General features: G+C 35.7%; 1 non-coding gene across 1 annotated transcript; it reads right to left on the bottom strand.

Annotated features, from left to right (window-relative positions):
• Positions 1-2,267, bottom strand: LOC101298714. The gene is made up of 6 exons (XR_184736.1): positions 2,211-2,267; positions 2,045-2,064; positions 1,808-1,908; positions 1,667-1,713; positions 1,511-1,584; positions 1-781 (listed from the first exon to the last, which is right to left on the bottom strand). It is a non-coding gene; the product is annotated as an uncharacterized LOC101298714 (transcript).
• Between the last annotated feature and the right edge of the window lie 9,052 nt (positions 2,268-11,319).

The following is an 11,319-nucleotide window of genomic DNA, read 5'->3' as shown; positions in this document are numbered from 1 at the left end:
AGTGTAGAAATTGTATTTTCATTACAATGCTAGTATATATAGAGTACAATAAGCCTTGTAAGTAGGATATCTAACTAGACAAGATTACATAATCTAAGATTTGAATACAGAATATATACAAGGCAATATTCTAGAAGATTATGTCGAGATTTCTTAAGTAGAAAGAATCTTGCTAACATATATAGCCTTATGAATAGATACACATCTCATTAGATTATTGTACATTGTACACCACTATAACGTCTTGTCGTCTCTCATTATGTCGTCAAAATCAAACTCAAAACGATGGACTTCCGAGAGCGTCCCGAGTCCTTCATAGCAGTCGCCTAAGTTATCATCAGACATCTTCACTGTACTCGGTGAGGATGATGATGAGGACCCAAATATCTCAGCCATGGCTAATTGATGAGTAGAGGTTTGTTGTTGTCTAGTGACGTATTTGTTGGAGTTGTTGACTTCTTCACTTTTTATATATGAAGGAGCGGGATCCGTAAACAATGTCACCGTGTTGTTTGTTTCTTCTAGTTGTTCCTCGCGTTTTAGTTGTTGTTGTAATACTATTGTTGAAGAAGTCTCGTCTTTATCAGTTCGATTTTCGTTGTAGGCGTATGGAGTGTATATGCTTGTTGCGTTGGCAGAGATTTTGGTGTTGGAGTTATCGATGGTGGTGTTGGTGTTGGTGTTGGTATCAGTATAGTTTTGTTGATGATATGAGGTTGAGGAGGGCTCAACTACATGTACTGGCCTTGCTCTGTGCCGGTGGATGGAGACGTATTGGTTCCTTGCATGACAAGAAATAAGCTTAGTTAGTAAAAACATATAGATTAAATAGTTTATGTACAATCTATACATAAAAAAATATGCAAAGTAAACATAAATAATCCAATTATAGGCGTAAAGAGATAGTTCTATTGATGTGTTTAAACTAGTTTGTCTATGCAAATTTGAGTGACTTTTAATTGTAGATGCATTCAAATTTGATAATTAATGATTCTAAATCAAATTACTGACGCACACTCACGTTGCAAATGTACATACCCTTATTAGTTTTATGAAAGAGTGGCACACTTAAACTGAAATCTACACATAAATCATGTCTAAATAGGGTTCGGCTACTATACACATTTGTATGACATACATTAAGCCGTGAGCCGTCTGATTGTTTAGTAATTCAAAATTCAAAACGATCGGATGACTCACGGCTTGATGTATGCTATGGTTATATCTGAACATGTAGCTAGTTCATTAGTTCCAATTCTCAAGAGGCTATAAGAGGAACGTGACTCCTGGCTGTGTATCAATGTTAACCAATACATCATTTACTCTAATTAATTTCGCCTAGCTTGCTATAATCCAAAGAAAACAGTCAGCATAATTGAAAAGGGTGGAGTGGAACTTTGTCACCATGCATGCAATCCTCAACAAACCTATCCATCTCTCTCTATTCAATTTTCAAAAATCAAAATTCTCATCTGTATCCAAAGAAGAAACAAAAGAGAGTAGAACTCACAAGATTCTTGCATTCATCTTCATAAAGATGAATGCTATCTCCCACCTCCACTCCACTTTCCTGAACAAAGTCTCCTGTTACATTGAAATACAGTTAGTGAACAAATGAATTAATACATATACCATGTTTGTCGCAATCAATTGGAAATTTTTGTACCTATGTTTTCGAGCACATACATTCGGCTTTTGTTATTTGTCCAGTACCTGTGTCAAAATCAATAAGCATAAACAATTAGTTCATTAAAACTGTTTGCCATAGATAACGTTCATTTGACGATTTCTGATTTCATAAACTTACTTGTATTTCAAACCCCACTCTTGGGTTGAAAGGGCATCCCTGATCCTCAACTTGATGCCTTCTTTATCGAAGAGGCTCGGAAGGTATTTTTCAGCCTCTTTCTATGAATGAGGTAACAAGTAATCAAGAGATGAACATCACATTAGTGATTTCATGAAGAGTAAACGCTTAATAAATAGCAAATGCTTTTTGTCAAAGCTCAAGAAATCAGAATCACGAAACGAGCTCAATCATCACCTTTAGAAGGACAATCCTGCCTAAAGATCCAACGTCACTATTCTTCAGCTCTTTTTTGAACAACAGTCTCAGTTTTTGTGTAACAGAGATATATGAGTTAGATAGGCAAACTTGAAAACATAAAGAAAATATAACCTTTCATGCATAATATCGAGAACGTACTGACCTTGTTATCCGGCATGCAGAATGGGTAGAGGTGTTGTTCATTCTGAGTTTCAGAACCAGCAGTAGATGGATCTCTCTCTACAGCCAACCTTGAAGAAGAAGAACAACAAGCTCTGCACAAGTAGCTTTTTTTGTTCTCAGAATGTCGCTTCTTCTTTGGCGTACCATCCTCGAGTCCATCGCAGTCGAACTTGGGACTGGAGAGGGACAGATGGGAGGAGGACATGGTTACTGCCAATTAATGAGGGTTTGGTGGTAGGTAGGAAAGCACTGGATTATGAGACAACTGAGATGGTGAACTTTCCATAGTTGAAAATGGAGATGAAGAACTGGTGTTAGTTGTTGAAGTGAAAGGTGGGCAGAAATTCTCCATTATCAAACACCAGATAAGAAGAGAGGTGGAGAAGTTGGTCTTTGGGGAGTTGTATTAGTGGTAATAGAGTTGCTCTTAAATTATGTTGATGATGGTTTAGGTTTTGAGTTTCTGCATATGTGTTTAAGTAGGTGCAGGGATGGTGGTGTTGGATTAAGTTTTGTGTTTCAGTTTGTTTAAATAGGTGTAGGGGGTATGGCCGTTCTCTAGGGACCTGTGTTGCCATTCTGAAGAGAACAATTGTTGGGGAAGAATTAAAAGACTGGCTTTTTCCCAGGTTAAACGCTTTTCTCACTCTAGCTCTCTTTGAAAGGAAAGCATTACAAGAGCAATGTGGGAGGGGGTGGGATTGGATTTAGGGTTTCAGGTTTTATATGTTGAGGACATGTTGGATAGTCCCCAGAAGGCGAAAATAGCCTAAGTTAGTTTTAAGTTTCTTTTCTATAATATTTTTTTTTTCTACATCTGGGAGAGTGCTTGTAATAACCTAGTCTTAAATTAAATTTTCTTAAAAAAATTGTTTTTCTTACTTGGACTGATTTTGCATGTTTCCTCTCTCCTGGCTTGGATTTCGGTTTTGACTCTATTGTTGACCACTAGTAAAAGTTTGCTATCAGATTTTTATGTCCTAGAATTGTTTATTTTATTTACTTTATTTTATTTTCTCTCATAAGTGTAATTGGTTATGGAATCATCTAGTCCCCATCTAGAAGGGAACACGTTTGTTGGTTCTCTTCCATTGATCCTCCCATCTCCTGTGCGATTGCTTTCTCCACCATACACGTCGTTGCTCTTTTCCTTTCTTTTCTTCTCTGTCTTCCTTCTGTTTTGCTCTAAACTCTTCAGTTCAGTTCTGTCTTTGTTCTCTAATGATCATCGTTCTCTTCTCTAAACCAACCACACCCAATTCACTAGCTCACAAGAAAGAGGAGAGAATCGCCATGAATCCTACTGTCAAAGAATATGAAATTGTCTTTTCAATTTGCTGTTAGCTTCTGTAAGTTTCATTGTCCTCTTTCTCAAACTAATTCTTGTTTCAGCTATTACCCAATAAAGTGGATGATTGATTTGTGCCATGAATTTCAAATTAGGGAACTTGAATTGCTTGGGTACCAGCTGGGTGTTTGCTTTCAAAAATTGGATTGCTATCATCTATGGGCATAGATGCTTGTGTGCTTGGAGATTTTGGCTGCTAGTTGCTTGATTTGAGGTAGGGAAAACAAACTTTTCTTTATAGCTTTGATTCTAGTTTGATATGTATTTGTTGGAAATGTTTCTTATGCATTCTTTCTTGTAAATTGACAAGCAGTTGGTTTGTCAATCTGAAGTATTGAGTTTTCATTGTTGTGATGTCTCATTCGGTTTAATTCTTTCTGATATGATCATACGAGTATGTTGATAGCTGCTTATTCATGGTTCAAGTGTCCTTGTAATGGATGTGTTAGTGTTGATATAAACTATTAGCCTTTGAATATCCATGTTGAAGTTCTTTGAAGTATGTACAAAAGCCAACGTCCTCTTTCCTCAAAATCTTTTCTTATGCCTCCATATATTTTGGTATATATCCGTGAAAGTGTTTTAGTGCAAATCTGTTCCATGTCAAATCTTGTTTCATTGTAGTGCTTGATGATCTCAAAAGAAGCTTCCTATGGCTGTACTTGATAGTTCATTTCTTGATCTAGTCTTGACGTCCGATTGTATCATAACTCATTCATATAAATGGTTTATATTAGTCCATCAGTATTTGTATACTTGTTAAAAAGGAAGTTGAAATTTTAAATCTACAGCTGGAACTTTTCAGTATATCTCCTCCAACTGGTTTTATGTTTATTCTTTGCGTTGTCTTCTAGCAAAACTTGTGCAGCCCACTTTCATGTTTCTTACTTTCTTCTTATCTGCTTATGATCCTATTATAGATCAAGTTTATCTTCGTTAAGATTCTTTGAATTCACATGATTATTGGTCTTGCCTGGACGTCATTACTATAAGTTCTGTTTCTTTCTCTACAATCATCCTATTGACTTGCTCTTATTTTTGATGGGTAAACAGTCATATTTAGGAAAAGTTGTTGAGTTCTATACAGTTTCTATTTTATTCCTTTTAAGATACAGTAAAGAGATTTATGTGCCCTTTCAACTTCAAAGTCTATTTTGTTTCCAGTACCTTTTGGTCCATATGAAATCATGAGTTCCAAGTCAAAATGTACCTGGCTGTAATTGAGTTCAGTTCGTACTACTTGATATCCTTGTTTGAAAGTATTCGTTATTCATTGACAAAATTATCATAAAGCTACTCATGTTTATTGAGTAATTCAATGCCTTGCATTATGTTGGGGTATATGTGTACTGTTGTTCGTTATTGGTTATATCCTTCTCTATCAGTTATCGTCTTTGTTGTTGATTACTCCAACAGTTTGAAAACCCAAGTCTTTGTTGCTGGCTTTCAAATCCATGTATTGATACGTACCTCATAACCAGTTTAATATTAAAAGTTGATTCCTCTGATATGCCTATTTGAATTTACTTGGAAACAAACTCCCATTCTTTGATAATTTCCTCTTGTCATCTATGAGTTTGTGAACTCAGGTTCGCTACCTCATTGTCATTAGTTCTAAACTCGTGTACCTATTGTTTTGATCTTCACCTAAAGATCTGCTCTGTCCATTTTACAGTACTATTTCTGGGTAGTGTCATATGATATTCTGAAAAGGGATTTCAAGTTTCTTTCTGAAATCCTTATTTGATCAGTTGGTTTGGAAAGTGAAACTTCCTGGAAAGAAATGATTGGATTTCAAATATTCTGTTCGGTTAGGCCCGGTGAATTATGTGAGTGGGGATTGTGACTCCCTTGGGTTGTTTAACCCTAAACCTGATCAGGGTACCGCATGTGCGGGGTTTGCTCGGTGGTATAGCTGGGCGGTGGGCTCCAACCAGCATCTTGAGGATTTGTTGAATTCTAGTGAAAGAAAATTCCATGAGTTTCTTGAGTATTCTGATTGACATTTTTATTGATTCGTAAGTGTTCTTATCTGTTGGTCTTGTTGTCAAATCACCCTCGTGATCAGCCTTTTTCTACTTCGTTCAAGTAAAGTGTTGATGCTGGTTATACGTGATTAGCTTTCTTCTACTTCGTTTGTGTATACTGGCTGCTGATGCTTGTTATACTTGGTAAAGTGTGATATCTGAAATTCCAATGTTATCTTTGAGTCGAGTTCATTTATGTTGCTTCTAAATCTCTGGCTTACTTTCGTAAGTGCAGCAGCAATTATTGGGGTTAATCTCATTTCATTGGTTATTTCTCTTAAGCTTCATATATGTTCCTGCCTTTCATTTCCAAGTGCATGTTGAATTAGAATCTTTGTTATAAAGATTATTTTGTCGCACCTACTGAGCTTGTGAAGCTCATTCCCTATATTCTTGTTGTTTTCAGGTAGTCCATTAGTGGACAAGCTAATGATATTCTGGAGTTTCTTGAGCTAAAGTATATGTGTTTCTTACTTTGGGTTGGTGTTGCTGCAATGGTGTTGCTGCAATGGCATTGCTGGATGTGTTATGTTTAAAGGATTGAAATAGTTGTCTAGCTCTTAAGCAATGACCTGGTATGGTTATGATACCATATGTGATGGATGGTCTTATAATTTAAGTTTGCTATTGAACAAAATGTAAAGCTTTGTCTAGCCTTCCTCTTTTCTGATTTTTTTACTGTTTCATGGCATTTTTTTAAAAGCAGCAGAACAAAGATTTAAAGTTGTACTGAAAGGATTCTGCAATTACCTTTGTTACTGTACCGTTTTACAATCCTTTGGAAAGGAAGTATGTTAGAGTTATATCTGTTTGGTTTCCAGCCCATGTGTTTTTCGTAAGATGTTTCGTCTTAGAGTATGGTGTTCCAATAAGGAAAGTAAATCCTTATTGATGATGGTGTACCTGTAATCTTGTTGATTACGGAGAAGGAATGAGGCATTATTGCCTACCACTAATAGGAATAGGATTCCTATTTGGTGAAGAGATCTGAAGATCCTTATGGCTATATAAGGAGAGGTTTAGTTCTAGGTCTTGTATCGCAGAGACAAAGAGCAAAGTGTGTTCCATTCTCGGTTAGAGGGTGAGAGAGGGCAGAGAGGAGAGAGATAGGAAGAGAAGTGAGAGAGTCCTTGTTTTCTTATTCTTTCTGGTGTACCCATTATTAATATAGTGGAAGTGTTTTCTGCCGGTGGATGTAGGCAAAGGTTTTGCTGAACCACCTTAAATCTGTGTTCTTTGTGTCTTATCTCTGTGGTTGTTTCTCTTGGTTTGCTGTGTTCTTTTGGGGTTTCCTTGACATACATAATTGGCCGATATCCCAACAATATCTCACGTTTAACTCATTGTGTATCTTTGAAAGCAATTGAACAAGGAATTAAAGTTGTGTTCAAAGTTTTGTTTAATATCTTTTGGTTACAGCTCTGGTTTACAACTTTTGGGAATTGAAGGTATTAGTATTTCTTGGGAAGTTTAGTTCTCATGTTTCACCTCCTTGTTTTCAACATATTGATTCTTACTTTCTCTTTATGTCAACTCAGCCAAAGTTTTAGTTATGAGGTGTTGCTTCCTTCCAAGTTTATTTAAAAGAAAAATAAATAAATATCCTCCAATCTTTCTTTCAACTTAATCCATCACTTTAGTCATACCCTAAGATCAGGGTGTGACAGTGCTGGTCTAACCTTGGCATAGTTATGGATTATAAGGTAAATAGGTATTTTTTTGGTTTATGTAATGTTTCGGATGTGAGTGAACAAAGTTATGTAATGTTTGGAATGTGAGTGAAAAAGGGGCAGCATAACCTGATGAACATAATAAGAACTATGCTTTCATTTTCGTCTTGATTTGAAGCACTCAATTGTTTGAAACCATGTCTTGATTCTTGTTTTTAATTTCATCAACCACAGACCTTGAATCGAAGACAACGCCTATGAGCCCACCCTGCATCAAGGAATAATGGAAACAATTTCCAGTCAGAAAACATGTTGCAATTTAGAAAATACTACCATAAACCAAAGACGTACATGCACCCAATTTGTACTCAGATGGGGTAAAAAAATCTAGTTGTTCTTATAAACTTTTATCACCAATTAATTAAGCTAAAGACCGGATATATGATTAAGACGATTATGTTTAGATAGAAAAGACTGGTGAATTATGCAGAAATCCAAATATCATCATGGTATCAGGCCCTCATCTCCAACAAACTCTGTCATAGTATTGCATGACAAAAATTGATTTTAACATTATTGTGAATACAACACTGATGATCTCCTTTCTGACCAAGAAATTGATATTTTACCAAAAGCTAACAAAATACAACACTAGACAGGATCTACAAATAACAAATCAAGCAAATAAGGTAATCAAGACAACAAATAAGTGCATTTATACACGCATTCACATGCACATTAGAAAATATGTATCCCAAGTCATAATATCACGGTTAAGAACAAATCACCCAGACTATCCTATTAGCTAGTGAAAAAAACAACGCTATAAGATCATAATGCAGCATTGGTTTTTTAGTGCACTTACAGAGTTCACCACAGAATTCATAAAATTCTCCATGACAATGAATATATCATATATTCACCAGCATAGAAAAAAACTGCTCCAATTGATTCTATGCACTCTATAAAGAAAAGAAGAAGAAGGAAGAGAATTGAACTGTGAAAATGTGGAGAGGCCATGAGAATAAGTTGGCGTTATATAGATGCTTAAAGGGTATCTCGACAAAATGCATGTAATAAACCGGCTTACGTGATTACACCTGCCTCAGGCGTGTCGTTCATGCGCTCAACCTGTAATGCGAGAAAATGCACACCTGATTCAGGTGTGTCGTCCATGCACTCAACCTCTTAGGCGAGAAAATGCACACCTTCTTCAGGCGTGTCGTCCATGCACTTAATTTCTAAAATGTGAAACGTACGCACATTCTTGGAAAAGACAGATAGGGTAATTGAATAGATGAATTTCATAATTTATGTCTATATTGGTTTATAATTATTTATTTCTGATTCTAGATATTTATCACTATTGATGAATAGGAATTTTAGTTTAATTTCTGTCATAAGGAAAACCATTTGGGCATGTAATTTCACCTTGCTAAATGCTCAACAGAGCTAAGAATATGAGTAGAGACAGATGAAAGACATTTATGAGTTATGACAAACAGCATAACAAAATTTAGCAGTAAAAAAAGTAATTCCGGCAAGGTTCTCTTTACAGTGGGGTATTCACTTCAAACAATTAACAATAGGGATTTCAGAGATTAGGTCTTATATATACTTCAGTAGAGCAGGAATGAACAAAGAACAAAACTGATCGGAGACCATCCTTCATGTTGCAAGCTATTAGATATGAGACTTCTGTATTTATGTGATTCATAGGATTACTTTCCTTAATATGAAGCGGTGAAACATGGTCCATGATTGATGAAGAACTTAGTATGCTTTAAAGTTCATGAAAAGATATATATACCTTCTGTAATGAATGACAATGTAGTTCATTACAAACTCACCATCTATAAATTTTTATCCTGCTAAGACCAATGTGTGTTTTATAGAACTTTGAAGTACTGAACGTTTTGTTGGTCATCTATCTTGCAAATCTGACAGTGTTTGAATGATATAGACCTCTACAAATATTTAATCATAGCTATATGACCTTTCAAAAGTTTGTCATTAGAAGTTGATCAATCCTTAACTGAAAACTCCAGTCATTTATAATTTAAAACCACAAAACTTGGGAATACATCACTGATATAAGTTCCCTTTTATGTAACCAAGGATCAATATATGTATATACAAAGGAAGTTTATTTGAAAGAGTTTACATGAATGCTAACAAAGAAACAATTCTATTTGAAGTTAGATATCCAAGTTAAACAAACAATTCTATAAGGTTTAAGATAGCTTCTCCCTTCTCTACATCCAAACTAACAAATTTTTCATAACCAAGTACAATTGCTCTTCATATATATGTCTTAAACCAGAAGTAGCCTGTGTTCCAACACTTCTACAATGAACTCAGCAACAACAAGAAGACGTACTTGTGTGTCATTAACTCATTATAGAGATGTCCCATGCCTTATATATATTGACTGAAGAGGGCTTAGCTGTTTCAGTTTAGTGGTGTCATGCATTTCTTAAATGAAGACATGCATATAAAAAACCCAGCTGAACTCGGAATCATTTTCCCTAAATCAAGCATATCTAGGTATTACAATCTGAAAATTGCAAATTGAATTTTCCACATAAGGATAAAATCGTGGTAATAGTAAAATTGTAAGGGGCAAACAGAGAAGTTTGACATATGTAACTGACCTAAACTTGGAAGGTAGTGATGGTGGTGCAGAGCCATTTGAGGTTTAGCATGACTGTAAGTTAATTTGAAACCGTCGGAGCAGTGCAAGTGGTGCAACTCGACAAAACCTCCACCCTCTTCTAAACGCAAACACTTCTTTCTCTCCTTCCTAAGAAAGAAGCAAGCGTTATAACTTCCATTCACACCCTCTTCGATCTGAATTACGAGTCAAACCCTAAGTGAATAACTTTCACTCACAATCAATACGTGTTACTCGGGAAAATAAAATTATAAAAGTTTAGGCCAACTCCTCATCACCTTCGAAATTTTAAGCTGTCATTTTTCGATCAGATGGCAATTACCATTTACACTCCACTCTTTTTCTTCTCTCCAAATACTAAATCTACTAGTAAGCTTGAAATATGTGAGCATCTGACAGAATCATTAGCTGAAGTACGTCAGCTGTTCCATATCGGATTTTCTAGAAAATGAAATTCTACAGTACATGTCCGTATGTGATACCCACATTTACAAATGTGACAATATATTTATAGTCAAAATGATAATATTGAGTTCTATTGTTTGTAATCTTGTTTTAATAGTTGTAATTACAAAATTTGGTTCAACGTCTCTTTTTCCTTCACTAGAGAAATCTAGTGACTCCTCACAGCCACCAGCCCGAGTATACTCCAAAAACCACATCAAGATAACGAGGTATATGTTTGATGCCACAAAAATTTCTGCTCTACAATCTTAAGTGGCTAGTTCATCTGTGCCAAAACCTACACATGTACGAAGCGATTTCAGTACTGATTTGGAAATGTGCAATTGAAGCATCGACATCAAAGTCAGGATCTCAAAGGTCATCAGTGTTTAGCCAAGATGTGAACTTGCGTAAAAGTTGTGCCGCCCTTGCCTGAAAATTTTGTTGGGAATGTTGTAGGTTTTTTTAGATCGAAGGTTGAAGTTGATAACGGTACTAGTGTGGCCATAGATCTAAAACACTTGGTTTCTAAACTCAGGGAAGGGATTGAAAACTATGCTAAACCATATTTGGTTCGATGTTTATAGTTTTGATCATTTAGCACATAAGTTCTTCGTTTGCCAACCATATATTGTAGTTCACCAGCAATTGCAAATGGATTATAGATCAAATTTTACATCACTGTCGATTACATATTTGGGAAAGCACAATTTACATATCCTGGAGATGGCATCAAACCATTGTTTAACAGTGACACATACACTATCATACAGTACTATTGGTGATAGCGGAAAGGTGATTCTGATAGGAATCAAGCTGGGAATTGATTCTCATTATTGTAAGATTATTCAGAGCTATCTTGTATGAACAGGTAATATATCAGAATGCAGTAGAGCTGAAAAGGATGAAACAATGAGACCAGTAGT

Source organism: Fragaria vesca, linkage group LG5 (assembly GCF_000184155.1).
Source record: "Fragaria vesca subsp. vesca linkage group LG5, FraVesHawaii_1.0, whole genome shotgun sequence".
Taxonomy (NCBI): Eukaryota; Viridiplantae; Streptophyta; class Magnoliopsida; order Rosales; family Rosaceae; genus Fragaria; species Fragaria vesca.
The sequence above is the reverse complement of the archived record's forward strand: the minus strand, read 5'-3'. Positions and strand labels throughout refer to the sequence as shown.